The 20,766-nt window shown below is 43.2% G+C and overlaps 1 protein-coding gene across 5 annotated transcripts in view; it reads right to left on the bottom strand.

The window, feature by feature from the left end:
- Positions 1–17,561, bottom strand: part of TP53I11 (tumor protein p53 inducible protein 11) — a 46,165-nt gene extending 28,604 nt beyond the window's left edge. The window contains exon 1 of one of the 5 annotated variants that reach the window (XM_048853426.2): positions 17,362–17,561. The gene's annotated coding sequence lies outside the window, so the exon portion shown is untranslated. Of the gene's footprint in view, positions 1–16,581; positions 16,628–16,898; positions 17,077–17,361 lie in introns of those variants that run through there. The other 4 variants (XM_048853425.2, XM_048853429.2, XM_075129543.1 and 1 more) reach the window with 4 other exon arrangements.
- Positions 17,562–20,766: the final 3,205 nt, after the last annotated feature.

The raw sequence follows: 20,766 nt of genomic DNA on the forward strand, positions 1-20,766 counted from the left end.
CTGATAATTGCCACCTGCAAAGATGCGACAAGCCTTCCAAAGATAGGCCACAGATGCAACAAAGTGTTTGTTCATGATAGGAAAGGCATCTTATATCAGCTTTGCTGAACATGCTGTGTGGCACACTGCACATGCTGTATCATAGGTTGCATGTGCTCTGCCACATACACACATGCTGTCACATAACATGCTGTCAGACAGGTCATACAGTTTAGTCTGTGTACATTTTGCCACATCTTACTCATGCTGACACACCATGACACATTATTCATGCTCGGTCATGCCTGACAATATACATGTGCATGCTTATACATGCAATCACATACACCATATATGCTCTGTCACACTAACTTGCTTTTCAGAAAGATTGCCTGACTGCCCTGTGCTAGGGCCGAATGTTTTGACTGTTATATAAAGTACGCAAGATGCAGTCTGCCAATTCAACGGCTCCCATTTCTAAGTATTATTTTCATAAGAGACTCAATTCCCTTTTATTTCTTCCACTGATAATGTGGTACCTCTTAGCACTGAGCCCACTGCAGCAATCCATCAGCAAGGAACTACTGTAGATCTGATGAGTCAACCTGCATTGCCAGTTTCAAAGTAGCTCCAGAATCTAGAGCATCACTTTAATAATTGATTGGACTGCCATGCCAAACAGCACAGGGATAACTGCCTATCTTGATCCATCAGGCTTGGACTAAGAACTCCTACATGGACTGTAATTCTCCAGGGTTGCTAACAGATGATGATATGGAGAGACAGGTGGGATACAAGCTTCCATCATGCAAAAATGCATTTAAAATATACTTCTCTCCAGACACACTGAATGGTAATTAGATGACTCAGGTGTCATAAGCAGAATGCTCTGTGTTCCCCAGGGTACTAGGGAGGGGAGGAAGAGAGGAGAAAATATAATGAAATATTCACTGCACATGCTCTTCTCCTTTAAGAGGACTAAAAGGGCATGCATGTGTTCCTCTTTCATTTGTTTCCCATCTAGCCCTGCTGTGTGTTCCTAGAGTACATTCCTGGAATCTTAATGTATTACCTGTCCTGCAGGAGATTTCTATCATCTCCTCTCTCACACACACCTTACAGGATAAGAAGAATTTTAAAAGGGTCAGGACTGTAATTCCATCAAAATTCACTGAGAGAATCCTTTCAATTCTGCAGAAGAATCTAATATTGTCCAACATTTTGTCTTTTCTCACTTGAGGGAATACAAAGGATCAAATTTAAAGGAATAGCAGGGAAAGATTCCTTAAAGATACCTGTAATGGGTGAGTTGGGCTCAGACTCACCTGTGATAGATCAGTTGCACTCCCACCCCACCCAAACTGATCCTGATCAGCTGAGGATTAGATGGTGTGGGTCAATTATAGGGTGCAGTTGGGAGATGTCCCTAAAAGGCTGGGAGAACTGACTAGCCTTCAAAGGAGAGGGTAATTTGAGAGAAGATGATGTGGGTGGAGATGCAGTCTAGAGGAAGCTTGCCAAGGAAGAAGCCCTGAGGGTCAGCAGGCTGAGAGGCAGTGCTCTGTAGAAAGTGGGGAAGAATTCTGCTGAGTGCAGGAGATTATGAACCTGCAGACAACCTAGCCCAGGAAGGGTAGAAGAGTTTGTTCCTTTGTTTTGTACTTTGGGAGAGAGACACCTAAGAAGAGCCCAGGAGGGCTGGAAGACCTTGTGTTTGTTACCTTTGACTTGTTGGACATCATTGCTTTTGGACATTAGTTCTACCACCTTCTGGCATACCCAGTGAGTGACATGACTGGAAGACCAAGTCACCCTTCCCAACCACTAAGGCTTGAAGGTGGAATAGGGTGCAGTTGCAGGTCTTGCCATGAGAGGATGATTTCAGCATGGTGAGTCCCATCACAATCTTTTAAAAAATTCCATAGAAAAAATCTGAAATGGGTATTTACTGAAAAAGGTTGAGAACTCATTTTACAATTGGCAGCCTCAAACTTGTTCACTTTTGCCTTCTGTGACCTGAAAACAATCCAATTTTCTTCCCAGAATCCTTTATGCCCCATTTCCTAGAGTACTTTCTGGTGTTTCAATTTAAAAAAAACCTGGTGCAGAGAGCTCAGTTCATTGAGCCATATGTGATAAGTCTGCATATTCACTACACACACTTTTATATAGATAGATAATTTCACATTAAGTATAATTGATGCATCCTTATGAAGTTTTGACTTCTATATCTAGCTATATAGAAATTAAGCTAATAATATCTGGCTTCCAGCATTCAGAAAGCTTTCTGGTTGTGAAGGAAGGCTAGAAAAAAAAAATTCTGATCTACCCTGGGGTCATGATCAGCACTGAACAGTGCTTCAGAATACTGTAGTGTCATTTAAAGGGATTCTCAGGTTCATTCTCCCATTTTGCTACCTCTAATGGAAAGAACTCTAGTGATATTTAGAAAGACTTGCCAATTCATAAACATTGAATTGTGATCTCTCTCTCCCATGTGTACCCAACTCTGGGTGTTCTGACCAAACAAATTTGGTTTAAACTTTTACTCCCTCTACCCAACTGTTACTTGAGTGTCAAGCTTGGTTGTTCTTTTGGGCCTCAAAGCCACAGGACTCCACCAAACACACAAGTTGATTTCACCAAAATGTCCCTGGTGATTTTGCATCACCCCATCACTTAAAGCAGAGGCTCTCAACCTTTCTGGTCTACTGTACCCTTTCTTGAGTCCAATTTGTCTTGCATACCCCCACGGTTCACCTGACTTAAGCTACTTGCTTACAAAAAAAAAATCAGACAAATAAAAAAAAAAAGTGTCCCAGCACTGAAATTGCTTTCTCATTTTTACCACAAACATAAAATAAACTATAAAATGTACTTATTTCAGTGTATTGTATATAGAGCAGTATAAACAAGTCATTGTCTGCTTGAAAATTTGGTTTGTACTGACTGCTAGGGCTTTTTATGTAGCCTGTTGTAAAACTAGGCAAATATCTAGAAGAGTTGATGCAGATCCTGGAAGACCTCTGAGTACCCCCAGGGGTACATGTACCCTTTGTTGAGAACCACTGAATGAAATAAAAATTTTTGTAGCCCTAATAGGTCCTGAGATCAGACCTTAAAAATCCTGTCTTATCCATAGGAAACTTGCTTGCATTACTCATGAGTAGTGAGGGCACATCCATCCCAGATTAGTGTCAATAAAATAATCATGTATATGATGTATAGGAGATGGACCTGAGCCCCCTGGTTTGAATCCAGACCAAGCCTTTCCTCAAATTCTGGGGGTATTTGAATGTGGGGCTTTAATTTTGGCCCATTTCTAATTACACATTTAGATAGTGTACTATGGTGAAAGCACATTAGCATCTTGCAGTTTCCACAGGCTGAATTGTTGCTCTACAACTAAGATTGATATCTATACCCGGATATGGCCCCTCAGTGTGGAAGACTGACTGGCATTAGCTTTTTGTTCCTGGCCCTATTAATTCCCCTGCGTGCCAAGTTTTGTTTTGGGGCGGGGGTCACCTGCAGCGTGGTAACATGCTCTTACCTCCTCCCTAGACCACTCAACAGTATTAACCACCAGTCATCACTCTCCACTACAGTTCCGAGGCTTATCACTCCCTTGTGGCTTTTTCTGCACAAATGTGTCATTTTTATACGCACACACAGCTACCCTCCGTGATCTGATTTGTAGAAAGCAGTCTGGAGGCAGCAGACTACAACTACTAACTGGGACCACAAGGTGTAACTCAGCCCCTCCTCCCCACCAAACATACCCACCCCCATCACTGCACCTGATCTGTAGCCTGTCCCCAGCTGGTGAAATCACCACCACATTTTTCTGACACCATCATGGTTTCTATGGCAATGGGCTGATGCAAGAGTTTCAAATCTGACATTTCTAGCTTGAGAGCACCCAATGAGGCAGGGTGGATTCCAGAACTGGGAGGGAAGATGACTTCTAATGGCACAGAGAGCACTTTAATAATTCAAGTGCAAGGAAGCAAAAAGAAGTGAAACTATTTGAAAGCAGGTTCCAGTCTATCCTTTTATTTGGGTTCTATGGGGGATGGGGAGGGGAGAAGTGGACTCAGCAGAACAGAGTCCTGCAATATCCAGTAGACCAGCAAAGTGTGGCATGCAGTCATGCTCACTGAGGCCTTCTGAATGGACTAGTATTTACACAAAGACATGTGTACTGTTTAGTGGATAGAGCAGGGCACTTGGAGACAGGAGACCTGGGTTTTATTTCTAGCTCTGCCACTGACTTGCCATGTGGCCATGGATAAAACACGTATCCTCCCCAGGCCTCTGTTTCCCCACCTTTAAATTGGAGATAATGTGATTGATTTAGCTCACATGGGTGCTATTAAGATTAAATATCTAAAGTTTTTGAACTGTTCAGAGTTAGAGATTGTACTACATTGGATTAATCATGTTATCTAGTTGATAGCCTGCTTATGGTATAAATCAGAGCTTCAGAGGAAGGCTAAAAACCTCCATTGGAGTATCTGGCTAACTATACAATATTGATCAAAATCAGGGAAGTCACTTCTGGCCTCTGACAACCAGCTTATGCTCTGTAGCATGAGATCGGAGGTGTCTACTTGCTACGGGCAGAAAAATCAGAACTGACTTTTTGGTTCTTTGGCCATTCTAAAAGTTTTGCTGAAACCTTTTTTCTTTTTAGGTTGACACAAACAAATTTCATGTTGAGTAAAATGAAAGATAGACCTGAAACGTTTGAATTTAAGTTAAACTGAAGTTTCAAGAGTTATTTTAAATTTGGGGGGGAGGGAGTGATGTGTGTTGAAAGTCTTAAAAAATTTAATTTGAGGTTTTGACCAAAACAAAATTTGAAAAATTTTACATGAATTCATGAAGTTTTGGCTGACTTGAATCTGCATTTTTTTTTTTGGTGTGGGGAAAAAAAAGAGTTCCAGGTGAAAGATCTTGCCCAGTTCTAGCTGTTATCTTGAAGTGCAAGTAGGAATACTTCACATCAATATTTACTTCAGATATTCAAGGAGCTCCTTTTTTAAAAAAAAATCCCTGCTGTTTGGATACCACCTATAGTTGCCATAAAACTAACCAGGCCATACATAGGTCAAGGTGGTCATGTGACACACAGGGATGGCATAGTGCACAAATACCTTTAACTCACTGGTGATACCATAAAAAATGGTCTTTCCCATTCAGCTCTTGACAGTCAGTTTAGAGGTACCAATGTCGCCTGTGCTCATGGTAATGCCCACTCAGCAGCTGATGCAGGACTGACTTTGCTTTTACTTGCTCTGCTAAATCAGGGAATATACATGGTGTGTGCATGCACACCCCACAAACTGCTAACTCTAGAATTATACACAGATCAACAAGGCTCTGGCTTGAAATGTGACACTTAATCTCACCTTTTTCAATTTCATAACATGCACCAGCAGCAATGGGTATTCAGCACACAAGCACCTTTTTAGAACAGTGTTCATCAGAAAAAGGGAATAAACGGAAGGCACCTGTACAGACTGAAAAGGGCAATGCTTCTTACACTTCCAGAGGGGTTTCCCAGATCTGCAAAAGGCTGATGCAAGGTCCATATATGGAATAGTCAAGAGTGGTTTCTTGTAGCAGCAGCATTTCAGATGTATATCATTACTGCCTAGAAGCCTCAGACATGTTGGGGCCCTGCTGTCCCATTCACTGTGTTCTAATGGATGATCCTTGCATCATTGATGCATTTGTCAATATGGATTCACACAGCAGGGTAAGAAGTGGAGTGGTCCTTTCCGTTCTACCGGATGTCAGTGTAGAACATGGCTCCTTAACAAGCCCTGTTTTTCCACATGTGGAAGGAATAAAATGTCTAGATCTAGGGAATAATAATATTTTTAAAAAAGCCAAGACGGGAGGGAGATGTGGACTCATTCCCAGGTCTGTCTCCCTTTTCAGACCCCATGGCTGGTGACATGCTCACATCTAAAAGTGATTTGGGAAATAATCACTCAGACTTGACCAGAAGTGCAGAGATCTCTCCACCCCACTCCTAATCCAGTTAGGACATCTGAAAGTTTAAAGTTTTAGTTCTGAGGAAAGGGATACATTACAAGAAAAGCCTCAGGTGAAGTGTGGCAATGACATGCACACTTTTGACTTGTCCTTAGGACGCTAAAATGCTGATCTCTGAAATCACTGTCCTGAGGATGGCCCCTCCTCACAGGGATTTCAAGTGCCACCAATTCCACATGGATGGTACAGAATCATCCTCTGAGCACTGTGCTATTGGAGGGGATTCTCCAATGGATCTCTACTAGCAGTGGAACTGACAGGTCATCAGACTCAAGGGTAGTAGTGGGGAAGATAGCAGTTGCTAGATGCCTCTTACACATCAGGGGTTATGGAAGCATCTTTCACATTTCCATGCCTGAAAACTCCACATGCTGAGAACACAAAGGCATGAAGGAAGTAGTATCAGCATACAGAAAACACAAATTCCTCATTGGCAGAATAACTCCAAGCAGGAGAAACGTGAGAGTCTCAAGGCAGGTCTATGCTACCACTTTCATTGAACTAATGTACGTTGCTCGGGGCGGGGGGGGGAAGACCCCCTCTCTCCCCCCAAGCAACACCAGTTTAGCACTGTCCACACCAGCGCCACCGACATGCTTCCGCTTCTCACTGAGGTGGAGTAATTATGCAGATGGGAGCACATGCTCCATCAGCATAGCGCGTCTTCACAGATGCGCCATATTGACGCAGCTGCACCAATGCAGCTCGGTCGTGTAAACTTGCCCTCAGACTTCAGTTAGTACTTCCCTTGCTACCTCTTCTGTGGCTTCAGATAACGACTCACAGGGCTGACACTGTTTTTCTCAGCCTGCTCCAAATACTTCCCAGGGATCAACAAAAAGGTGGAGATGTAGCAGCTGCACCACAATGCCATCCAGAACTGTCTGGTGAAAGTCATCGCACCGCATCTGGGGGAGGTTGCCATGAACTGCGTTATCGACAGCCAGTTGCGACCTGACGTGGTCGTCACCAGTGAGGCCCAGGAAAAGATCATCCTTGTTGACATCACGGTCTCCTTTGAGAACAGGACCCCAGCCTTCTGCGAAACCCGAGGTTGTAAAATAGAAAAATACACACACCCCCCGCGGCAGACACCTTGAGAGCAAAGGGCTACAAGGTGCAGATGGACGCCCTGATCGTCAGAGCCCTGGGCGCCTGAGACCCCTGCAACGAGCGTGTGCTGCAGACCTGTGGGATCGGTCAACGCTATGCAGGGCTCATGTGGCGCCTCATGGTCTCGGACACCATCCGATGGTCCAGGGACATCTACATTGATTACATCACCGGCCACCGACAGTACCAGGAGGTGTGAGCCGGAACATCATGCATCAAACTATGAGAAAGGGAATGAGAGATTTCTTCCATTGGACCATATGAACTGGAACCATAAACTCACTGAGTATTAAATCTCACCAAATGAGGTTAAATCCATCCCATTCATTGCATCCACTCATTATACTCCACACCTGAACATAGCCATTATATGAACATACCCTCATCTCAATGTCTGTACTTTTACCCCCAATTGGGGATATTGCAGATTATGTATTCCTTACACCAGCTGCTCCTAAACCAAACTTCATACCCCTTGATAATCTATACATTATTCCCTGATAACCAGAAACTTCTACGCTTAAACTCTGTACTGTTTTTATTTTAAGATCTTAATAAAATTCTTATCTTTGTTTGCTTTGTGCTGTAGATGGGGTGGTAACTTGATTTACTCAGGACATTTTAAGTTAGCTACTTCATTCATATCTCTGGATAAGATCAACCTTTAATCCATCCCAATAGATTCATTGGCAACAGCTGGGACAGGAGTCAAAGGGGCTCATCAAATCTGACATAGGGTGTGATGTGCAACAGGGTAGTGCCCAGGTTCTATCCAGCACACTAGAACAAGGGTATGTTCAGAATCTGCACAGTAGTGAATCAGCACAGCTGTGTGTACGTTGGTGTTACAACTCTCCTGTGCTCAACAGTATGTCATACCTGAGCAAGTGTGTCCTAAGCGCTATATTGTCATCACTTCCAGAGTCTCAACTTCAAGTGTTAAGGGCCTATGCTTTGGCAACGTCCTGTTCTCTCTATCTTAAAGTCCTGAGTAACTATGGATCTATTACTACAGAGTCAGATTTGTCCACCATATTAGGTGCAGCCCTTGAGTTCCTGGCAAGCTTCCAATGCAACCCACAGCAGGGCAAAGTTTGAGTGTTCCTTTATTATTAAGGATTTCCCATAGTAATTTCTGCTCCAGGGTGCGCACATCCTGGACTTAATGTTTGCTTGGCAAAGCCTGGGGATTTGCCATGTGAGTAAAGACCATCTGGCTCCTCAGGAATCCGCAACACAAAAGTTCCTGCACTTTTACTTTGGTCACTGGGGAGGACAGTCAGTCTTGTAGTTCACTGGTGTACACTATGTATTACCCTTCAGCTGTATGGCATGTAATTAAAGGGTGAGTGAAGGATATTCAAGCTCTTGCTAAGCCCTGGAACTCTGAAATAAACTGGTTTCATAACATGCCATGCTTTCTGGAATGCCTCGCTTTTTAGTGATTGACTTGTCTAATGCCTTTCACCCTTAAGGACCCCCAGAGCTCTTCAACCTTTATATACAGTATTGGAACGTCCAGCTCTACAGTGGAATATAGCAACTTTTAATCTGTTTGAGAATGCTACCTGATTTACATGCCCCTCCCCCATTACTGTAATCTTTAATCCATTTATCCTCAAAACCCCTCTGAGGTAGGCTAATAGATTTCCAAGACCAGAGGGGACCATTATCAGCTAGTCCAGGGATTCTCAAACTGGAGGTTGCAAGATGGTTACATGCGGGATGTGAGCGGACAGCCCTGACCCTGGCCATGCATGGGGCCCCAAGCCCCCATTAAGTTACCCTCCCCCATTTTTAGTTTATTTGGGGGCAGGAGAGATTGCAGTCAGAGGCAGACTGTGTGAAAGGGATAGCCAATACAAAATTTGAGAACCACTGATCTACTCTGGCCTCCTCTATAAACATAGCCATAGAACTGTCCCAAAACAATGCCTAGAGCAGAGCTTTCAGAATAACCTCCAATTCAGATTTAAAAGCTGTCAGTGATGGAGAATCCCCCACAGCCCATGGTCAACTGTTCCAGTGTCTACATCACTCAGTTATAATATTTCACCTTATATCTAGTCTGAATTGGTCTAGTTTAAACTTAGTCATTGGATCATGTTATACCTTCCTCTGTTAAATTTAATAGCTCTTTATTAAGTATTTGTTCCCCTGTGGATACTTAGGCTCATCAAGTCACCTCCTAACCTTCCCTGTTAGGCTCAAGGAGCTCCATCTATTTTGCTCATCATGAAAAGGCATGTTTTCCTATCCACTAATCATTCTTATGGTTCTTCTCTGAACCCTCTCCAATCTATCAACATCCTTCTTGAATTGTTGACAGAACTGAACACGCTATTCCAGCAGCAATTGCACCAGTGCCAAATACAAAGGTAAAATAACCTCAATTTATGCATCCAAGGATCACATCAGCCCTTTTGACCAGTGTCTCACTGGGTGCTCATGTTCAACTGATTCTCTACCAGGACTCCAAATCTTTTCTAGAGTCACTGCTTCCTAGGATAGTCTCTCCTCCCCTCCACCCCCCATTGTAAATTATGGCCTACATTCTTTGTTCCTACAAGTACACATTTATCCATATTAAAATGTAATTTGCTTGGTAAACTGGGCACAAGTAAATGTTCCAGAGTGCTCTGTATCAGTGACCTGACCTCATTCATCACTCCCCCAATTTTTGCATCAGCTGCAAATTTTAGTGATTACTTTCTTCCATGTGGTTAAGCATTAGAGCACAGAGCCAAGAACCAATCCCTGTGGAACCCCACTAGAAAGAAATCTGCTTGATGATTCCCTGTATACAATTACACTGAGACCTACCAGTTAGCCAGCTTTTAATCCACCTATGTACCATGTTTTTTTTTAATCAAAATGTTGTGTGGTATCAGGTCAAACACCTTACGTAAGTCTAATAACTATCACCTTTATCAACCAAATTTGTAATCTCAAAGTTGTGTGACAGGATCTGTTTTCCATAAACCTACTTTGACTGGCATTAATTACCTTCAATTCTTTATTAAAGTGAGTCCCATATCAGTTGCTTCATTATCTTGCCAGCAATTGAGGTCAGGGTGACAGGCCTATGATTACCTAGGTCATCCCATTCACCCTTTTTCAATATTCACATAGATGAGGAACCGAGGTACAGAGTATATAAGTGACTGTCCTATAGTTACACAGGAAGTCTGGGGCAGAGCTGAATGTGACCCCAAATGAATAATGTATCCTGCTGAATCTGCAGATGGATTTTGAGAAGCATGAAGTTAGAGTCAAAACACATACCTGCTCCCTATACTCTTCCAACAAAGCACAAGGGGATCTTTTAGTGACAGTCAAGGCCTAGGATTATTATTTCATATACAAGATGGCACCCCTAGCAACACTATGTCCCTTAGTGCTACAGTGGTTCCTTGACAGAGCTGTCAGAGGCAAATGTACCAGCTGCTGAGTCACCAACATAATTTCTCAAGATCTGAGGGTTTTCTTTGTAGGCCTCTTACTCAGCTGCTGAGCTAGCCTCATACTGCTGTCTGAGGGCTGACAGGATTACAGCCTGAAATGGCATAGCTGCAAGCCCTGTGCCCGTAGCAGGCACTAGGCCAGACTGCTGTCCCTGTCTGACTTTCCCCTTGCAGCTGTGCATGTCACAGTCCGAGATACCTTGCATGTGGTTTATATTTAAACCAGGAAGAAGGATTTCTTTAGAATGCAGCCTCCTTCTGTTCCTTAACACCATAATCTCCCTCTTAGATGCATACCCCTCAGTCAGGCTGCTGCTAGCAAGTCCAAAGGGACACCTGTGTGCACAGCTGCATGCATTCACACTGTTGCTGACCCCACAGCAGAACATAGAACTGTTGCTCAATTTAGGATCAAACTCACTTGGACATACAAGAGTGAAAGAAATCTATAGTCCAGATTAAAATGCTAGGGCCAACACCAATGAAGCCCATAATGATGATGTGGGTCCCAGTCTCCTTTCTGAGCTTGGCCCAGTAAATTCAGGAGCCAAAGTTCATCCCCCTACCTATACAATTGTTTGGTTTTTTTTGTAGAAGAAACCGTTTGCACCTTTCCCAGACCATCTAAGGCTGCTAGTGGACATACAATTTACCACAGACATTCTTTTCTTGATCTCTCTCCAGCCCTTGCTGTGAAGCTTGCCCTTTCCCCTTCTCTTGGCAGATGTCACCAAGCTTCTACCCCACAGCCACATTGAAGAGAGAAAAAAAAAGAGGGGAGCAGACACTGTTTTGGCACAATGAGCAGAGGGTTGGGACACAGAAGGCCTTGAGAAAGTCCCTTTGCCTTTCTTCCTTGGTTTACCCCTTTGAAATGGGAATAACCCTGACTCATCCCTATTTTATGGATAAATTAGTCAATGTCAAGCACTGTAAAAATGTGCTAAGTAGGCAGTCCCACGTTATGGATATTTTCCCAAGGGGAAAGTTAATGATTCTTGTGACTGGAACACCCAGGTGTCATGGCTGGTCACATGAAGAATGGGAAAGAGATATGTATCTTCTTTATGAAACATTACAGAGTTTGGTCTAGTGATTTGAAACAGAGATCTGGGAGTCAAGACTATAGTGTTCTTATACTGACCCTCTGTGTGTGTCCTCCAGTAATGGGAAGTGATTTCCTGTGTCTCACTCTCCCAGTCTAGAAAATGGGGATAACCCTAACTGGCTGGACAGAGGGGCTGAGACAATCAATCAGTTTGTCTTTACAAAGTTCTTTTGAGATCTCAAAGTAGAAAGCACTGAAGACAAATGACTTCACATATTCAGTTATATTTGTAAGACAAAACCTTAAAGTTCCAGCTTGATTTTTAATTTTTACAGACAAGTTCACCCATAGTGCTAAAAGAACTGATGACCTGGGGAACCCTAGTTAGTTTGGCATCTAGGAACCAAGAAAAAAGCTTAACTTACAAAAGAAGTTACAAGATTCCATTTAACATCAGCTTGTATCTCTGGTCCGCTCCTAGGGCTATTTTTAAATCTGCTCTAGAGACACAAGCCTCCAAGTGCATCTGATGAAGTGAGCTGTAGCTCACGAAAGCTTATGCTCAAATTGGTTAGTCTCTAAGGTGCCACAAGTACTCCTTCTCTTTCCAAAGATTTGTTTTTATGCTACTATATTTGAAATGTGAAAATATCTGCTTTCTATAAATAGTATCCTCAAAGTGCCAAGACCTTGCCTGTTGGTTTAGGCCCCCCCTACCAAAAAACCCCACACACACAACCCCAAACAATATAAATAATATTTGTTTGTGTATCTTCCAGTGAAAGGGAAAGAATTAAAACTATAACAGAAAAGGAAAAACACAGGCACAGAAGATGTGCAATACCATATCAAAATCTCAGTCTCACTGGTCTGGTATCAGCGTTTTTATGCGTGCTTTGAGCCTGTTCTAATCAGTTAAGTCACCTCCATAGCAAGTCTAAGGATTTTAATTTCTTTAGACTCCAGGGCTTTTCTGACAAGCTTCCTCTTTCTGGGGAAATCACCCTTTCTAAAGCATAGTGGTAATTTTGTGTTACTTTTCTTTACACAAGGATCTTGAACTTCATTATATTGCAGTCTCCTAGTAGTTCAGCTAGAAACAGTGTTACTACTTGAACCACTGCTTGAGTGTGTCTCTTTAGAGCAAAGGCAAGAAAGGCTTCTCCCCTTGCCTGCTCTAAGGGCCCATTAACACTGCAATGAGACACCCATGACTGGCCCATGCCAGCTGATTTGGGGGCTTTTTAATTGCCATGTAGACAGTAGAGCTCAGGCTACAGCCTGAGCTCTGGGACCCTTCCAGCTCACAGGATCCTAGAGCCTGGGCTCCAGCCCAAACATCTACACAACAATTCAACAGCCCCACAAGCCGGCACAGGCCAGCGGCAGGTATAATTACAGCTTAGACATGCCCTAACATCTCATCATACAGCAGCACTGGTGATAGCTCTAGTGTAGAGGAAGCATTGGCAGCTGCTACTCTTTTTACTACCATATCCTTGAGGCCTGCTCTGTGCAGTTACAAATGACCCAGTGATTTAATAGGTGGGGACCAGTGGGAGTCATGTCTACCTTTAGGTTTCAGAGGAACAGCCGTGTTAGTCTGTATTCGCAAAAAGAAAAGGAGTACTTGTGGCACCTTAGAGACTAACCAATTTATTTGAGCATGAGCTTTCGTGAGCTACAGCTCACTTCATCGGATGCATACCGTGGAGACTGCAGCAGACTTTATATATACACAGAGAATATGAAACAATACCTCCTCCCACCCCACTGTCCTGCTGGTAATAGCTTATCTAAAGTGATCATCAGGTTGGGCCATTTCCAGCACAAATCCAGGTTTTCTCACCCTCCACCCCCCCACACAAATTCACTCTCCTGCTGGTGATACCCCATCCAAAGTGACAACTCTTTACACAATGTGCATGATAATCAAGTTGGGCCATTTCCTGCACAAATCCAGGTTCTCTCACCCCCCTCCCAAAAACCCCACACACACAAATTCACTATCCTGCTGGTAATAGCTCATCCAAAGTGACCATTCTCCCTACAATGTGCATGATAATCAAGGTGGGCCATTTCCAGCACAAATCCAGGTTCTCTCACATCCCCCCCACCCCCATACACACAAACTCTCTCTTCTGCTGGTAATAGCTCATCCAAACTGACCACTCTCCAAGTTTAAATCCAAGTTAAACCAGAACATCTGGGGGGGGGGGGGTAGGAAAAAACAAGAGGAAATAGGCTACCTTGCATAATGACTTAGCCACTCCCAGTCTCTATTTAAGCCTAAATTAATAGTATCCAATTTGCAAATGAATTCCAATTCAGCAGTTTCTCGCTGGAGTCTGGATTTGAAGTTTTTTTGTTTTAAGATAGCGACCTTCATGTCTGTGATTGCGTGACCAGAGAGATTATAAATGGACACAAATGAGATGTCAAGCATTATAACATTCATAAACCAGTCGGAGAACACTTCAATCTCTCTGGTCACGCAATCACAGACATGAAGGTCGCTATCTTAAAACAAAAAAACTTCAAATCCAGACTCCAGCGAGAAACTGCTGAATTGGAATTCATTTGCAAATTGGATACTATTAATTTAGGCTTAAATAGAGACTGGGAGTGGCTAAGTCATTATGCAAGGTAGCCTATTTCCTCTTGTTTTTTCCTACCCCCCCCCCCCCAGATGTTCTGGTTTAACTTGGATTTAAACTTGGAGAATGGTCACTTTGGATGAGCTATTACCAGCAGGAGAGTGAATTTGTGTGGGAGGGTGGAGGGTGAGAAAACCTGGATTTGTGCTGGAAATGGCCCAACCTGATGATCACTTTAGATAAGCTATTACCAGCAGGACAGTGGGGTGGGAGGAGGTATTGTTTCATATTCTCTGTGTATATATAAAGTCTGCTGCAGTTTCCACGGTATGCATCCGATGAAGTGAGCTGTAGCTCACGAAAGCTCATGCTCAAATAAATTGGTTAGTCTCTAAGGTGCCACAAGTACTCCTTTTCTTTTTATGTCTACCTTTAGCGCTCCCTATTGTTGAGATGGGGAGAAATTTTTCAGGGAAGGGGTGGGGGAGAATGCATGTGCACACACAGTCCTAGGGACTAAAAGAATAACCATCCCCCTCCACACACACACACGTGTCAAGCCATCTTAACTTGATTGGAACCCCCACCTAACCCGCCATTAAACACAGTTTAACACTAACTCTCCCAGCTTGCCCTTCTGAGATAGGGCTAATGTTGAAGAGCTTCTACACTAGGGCAATGGGAGCTACATGAGCACCTAGAAAGATCTTTAAATCGAGCTGCATTCTTTCCACCTCTGACTTCATCCTTCCTTCAACCTCCTTCAGCGTAACAGATAATCCCATGATTTTTCCTGCTTTCAGGCACTCTCAACTCCTCTTTTCCTCACATGTGCTATTGTGATCTGCTGCTGCTGCTTCCTTTATAACAGCTTTGAAATCCATCCTTATCTGTCCCTGCCTCTCTCTTGCTCGGTGCTATAGGTTCCTTTTCCACAGGCTCCTTAACAGCCACATAGCTCTTCTACTACAGAGTATCCAAAATACCAATGCCAAAATTAACTTCTAGCTGTGACTAGATCACACAGACCCCAGCCTCATACAAGTCCCTCCACTGGTTCTATGTCCCCTACTGCATTTATTTCAAATTTCTGCTCTGCACAGCCAAGGCTCTGCCCCTGCCTACATCTCATCTGTGGTCACCTGCCACTTCCTTATTTGGACCCTGCACCTCCCTCTTTCCACCAATTCCAGTGTTTCATGTTAACACTGGCTGAAGACAGTCTCTGCACCAAAGAGCTGACCACCTAGACATTGACAGGATACCGATTGCGTCAGCCAAGCAATGCTCACACAGACTAAGGTGGTTCCTTCTCCTTCCATCTGGCCATCCTGTCTGTTATGTTCTTCAGCACCCTGTCTCATGATCAGTTCAGATTGTGTGGCAGTTACCAGGTTTTGCTTCCTATGTAAAGGACCATGCATACCGTCATTGTGCTCATGCAGATGTCAAATCATCAGTACCCACTATTAAGGGTTCTTTAGTTGATTAGGACAATTTCACCTATGTCAGCTCATGGTCAAATCCAGTTTATTCTCCCACAGCTGGGTGAACTGAGAAGCAAATGTGAGTGGACTTATAACTTTTTTGTTGTAAAAGCAGGCAGTGACTAAGATGCACAGGGAGCAAAAATACCAACAACAAAAACACAATTGATACAAGAGTAGTTTCAGAGTAGCAGCCGTGTTAGTCTGTATTTGCAAAAAGAAAAGGAGTACTTGTGGCACCTTAGAGACTAACCAATTTATTTGAGCATAAGCTTTCGTGAGCTACAGCTCACTTCATCGGATGCAGAGGAGTTGTATCTCTCCAAACACAAGGAGCTCCACTCCCTAACCCAGAGAAGAAAAAAATAAAAATCAAATCACTGCCAGCCACAGCTGCCTTTGTCCACTTCAGGTCTACCCTGTGGCAGCTCTTTAGATTGAAGTGTTATAGGATGGAATATGCAAGTGGCAGCATGAGTCCAGAAAGGCCACATAGCCACTCACCTCTTGCCCTACCACTACTCATGCTTGGCAGAGACCGGAGAGGGTCCTACGTGCCTTCGCAAAGTTTTGCGTTGGGAAATTTGGAAGTGGCTTTAGGAATAGAAGTTACCGATTTGCACTGAGACAGAGAATTGAGAGGCAAAATAAACCGTACACTTGGATGTTCAGATTCTGCAGATGGGGAGTCTCAAAGTAATGCTATAGTTCACAGCCCTTTCTCTCACTGATGTTTCCTTGAGACAAACACACAGGCCATCATTCCTGTAACAAGCAGCACAATAACTAGAAGCAAAGGAAACCCCCTACAATTACAGGCAGATTACCTGCTTCCTCACCCACAAAGGGATCTCCTTTTCTGATGCATGTAGCACTGTCCCATATCAAAATGCAAAGACCCCTGCAAACACACACACCTGCATACAGGTTAAACAGCTGGAAGTGTTTTTCTGATACTCTTGTATAACGATTACTATACAACCCCCCAAACAATACATTACCACACACATCCCCGCACACACACACAGCACCAATATTTGTCCGCTCACGTGAATTTCATGCCAATACTTTGAGTGGGAAAAAAATGCACAAACTGCTTATTCCTAACAAACAAAGATGAAGTGAGAAATCTCAAGGCATTTACCATTACAGCGGTTCCCCGAACTATTCGTTACCGGTGAGCAGGAAGTGGCTCTTAACACAAAACCACATCAGAAAGGATTTGCATTGCTTTACAACTTTCCATCTCCAAAGTCAATGCAAATACTGGGAACGTGGGAGGGGGAAAATCAGCAAATCCCTCAGTCCGCCAGCACACCACAAGCCAGCCGGAGGTGCAAAGAAACACCAGCGGCGCAGCAGAGAGACATCCGTGCAGTGCCTTCCCAAGGCATGAGCGGTTTCTGTGCAGCATCGTGGTATCTTTGTTTGTTCTGACACCGGGAAACCCCTAAAAATAGTTTCTGCAACAGGGGCCCGCCAGACCAGCTCAAACTAGCGAGCAGCAAAGAAACATTTCCACAGAGAGAGACCGAGAAATGCTGGGCTAGAAATTGGGGGGGGGGAAGAGAGAGAAGTAATCGCACTGAAACCGAACACAAACTTACAGCCTTAGAGCATGTTCTCCCTGGAGTTGGGGGGGGGGGGGGTTGCGTGGTCTATCGAACGACACCCCCACGTGAAAAATAATTTCCACAGCCAGAGACAAATTCACATCTTGCTGGTCAGTTGTAGAGACAGAAACTGACTAGACGGAGCGCTCTCCGCCGGGGGCCCTTTGTGTAATCTACACTTACCATAATACAAGAGCCAAACCTAGCACCGCCTCTACATTACCATATTACACCAATCCCACGTCGCACCGAAAAGCAAAACTGCTGTGCAGTTGCCACCCACACGCTGTGGTGATTAGCTTAAGCGACATCAGCAGGAACCGAGCGCCTAGAAATCAAGTCTGCAGGAGCACGTTTACCGTAATTAATAGAACACACCGTGCATGCTTTTTCAATTGACTGAGTGTAGCACCACACTAACCGTAATGCATAAATATTGCATCCACATTATTATACTGCTTAGTTTTAGAGAGACGCCGTGAGATTAGCCCATGCCGATTTAGCTTTTACCATAAGAGCAGGAATAATGTACCCTTAGCTATGCATTATTTATGTGGCCGTAAATCCATTGGGGGACTTTGGGGATACAGTATATTAAAAAAGTAAGAGTTATGCTCATGTCACTAAACCCCCCCAGACTAAATTGTAGCCTTTAGTGAATTAAAGTGAATTAAATCTCTCTCTCTCTCTCTCTCACACACACACACCCCTCCCAAATGTGAATACAGAGTACAGCACTTGAACAAAGATCCAACTGCCCCAGTATGTCTCTCCTTCTCCTCACAGTCCCGTTCTGGATTTCAGGCCTCTTCTTTCTCCATCTTGTACCATCTTCTCCATCCCTGTCAGTATGTATTCATTCTTCCTCTTGCTTTAGAACCTGTCCCTGTCCCTGTCCCATTTTGTAACCACACTGAGCACTTTCAAAACAAATAACAGCAGAACCTATTATGGCACAAAGCCAAGCTCAAAACACTCTGCAGACTACCAAAGAAACTCAAGCCCTGCATCAGACAAAAGCTTGTGTAAATGGACAAATCTTGCAATGTCCTTTGAAAGGTGTGTTTAAAACCCTTTCAATATGTATCAAACATACATTTTGAAATATCTTTAAAGCCAATGTGCCTTTGTCTTGACTTTGTAGCACCCCCAGTATAGATCTGTTGCCTGTCTAAATACTGCTCTTCTAATGTACCACAAACCTGAGAAGCAAAAACCCTAGTTATTCCAGTCTTGTTCTCCCTCCTGCCACCCTCTACTAGAACCTCATTCCTGATCTGCAAAGCCCCCTGTTATTCCAATCTTGGGTCCCCCTTCCTATAACTCTGTTGATGCACCTTATTTCTGACCTGTAGCAATCCTTGCTATTCCAGTCCTGAGCAAAGACTGAAAAGTCTGGCTGCTTGTATTGATTTATTTATTTTTTGTTAATTATGATGGATGTTAGTTCAGTTGAGATCAACAGACTGATTATATTTGCAATCCGAACAAGACTCAAGCCAAGGGCTCCAGACTAATAACTAACCCACTGTTCTCCCATTCCCCTCCCCCCATTCATTAATGTCCAAATTATTTGTATGGAATGTCACACATCATAGACTATTTAGGATTCTAGCAAAAACATAAGGAACAAGAACAAAGAAGTGCATCAAAGGCCCAATTCCTGGGGGTGGCGGACAAACAACATGGTATCAATGTGAAAATAAATCATTTGTGGAGAATAACATAACTTGCATCTTTGCTCATCCTTTGGTCCCATTTACAAAATCCACCAATGAGATTAAATTTTATTTGTGCATTTCTCTAAAAAGATTGTCAGCTCCAAACCATAGACTAAAAGCAATTGCCTTTCAGATGGTTTCAAGAGCCCCTTGTAATAAAAGAGAAGAGGGAAGGAAGCTCCTCTTTGGGACTGTGGTTATCCTTTTCACATTTTGAACCCTATTATACAACTCCCTTCTTAAAAAAAAATATCAGAAAAAAAAAAATTGTTTCAGTGGAATTCATGCAGGGGAAAAGGGCTGGACTGACCACCCTAGAGACTGCAGCCCACAGAACACATGGAGCATGGGCAGCAGCTGGGTACACTTCCCCATGCTAACCACTAGCAATGATCCTCAGTCCTGTCCTGGTGGAAGACTCCCACGATCATATCCAGCAATAGGGATGTCTGGGGAACTAGTCAGATGCTTTTTAATTCCATTGCAATACATTAGAGTAGGGGAGATTTGGGGGGGGAGGGAGGGGGATGGACATAATGAGGAAATGATAAAAAACGTTCTAACATTAGGGGCAGTTAGTATGTCGTCTCTAGGGTTCAGTCAAAAGCTCCATTTCTATATGCCAAAGGAACTGGTAGCTTTTGTGATTTGCACACTTACTAGGAACCTTTTCATTTCACATAAGCCAAAGCTAGTTAGAACATGGAATTTCCATTCTATGGAAACTGACATTTTGAATCTTTTTTTAATTCTAAATTGAAGCAAAAATCTAAAATTTCCCCTGGAACAAATGCCAGAAAAAAGTCAAGTCAGAACCATCAAGATATTTCATTCTGATCAAGTCAAAACATCAGAATATAATACTATATATATATAAAATAGTGTGTATATATTCAAAACAATATTCAAAACAAAATAAAACATTTTCACCTTATTGAAATGAAATGTTTTGACATTATCTAGACAAAATTAATTTATATTTTTATCACAAATTTAGCTTAAATCCACACATTACAGGAAAGCATTTTGATTGCAAATCAATGGGCCCTAGGCTCCTAAGTGCCTAAATCTCTTTTAAAAATGGGAATTAGGTACTTTAGAAAATATTGTTCCTGTACTGGATTTGAATCCATAACCTAGAGGCCAGGTCTAAACCAAAAGTTAGGTCAACACAGCTACATCGCTCAGGGTGAGAAAAATCCACAACCTGAGTGACGTAGTTAAGCCAACCCTCACTGTAGACAGCTCTAGGACAAAGGAAGAATTCTTCCATCGACCTAGCTACCATCTGCTTGGTGAGGGGACTAACTACAGCACTGGGAGAACCCCTCCTGTTGCTGTAGTGAGTGTCTACACTGAAGCGGTAGAGCCGCGCAGCTGCAGTGCTCTAGCTGTACCGCAGCAACATGTCTTGTGAAGGCATAGCCAGTCAAAAGTCTCCAGCTCCTCTTCCTAACGCCTTGAACCATCCAATCCTCCCATCTACCTACTCCAGTATGAAACCAGGCTCAGGCACTTAAAAGGGCAAGCTCAGTTTGCATCAATATGGTTCAGTCTTTCAACTGTGCCACAACCATGTTTCAAAACCAAGTCCGAGTCATGCCGGTGGTTAGTCTCAAAAGCATCATCTATACTGGAGAAAAACCATGTATAATTTAAATGTAAGTATTGACCAAGG

This window comes from Caretta caretta, chromosome 6 (genome assembly GCF_965140235.1).
Source record: "Caretta caretta isolate rCarCar2 chromosome 6, rCarCar1.hap1, whole genome shotgun sequence".
NCBI lineage: Eukaryota > Metazoa > Chordata > Testudines > Cheloniidae > Caretta > Caretta caretta.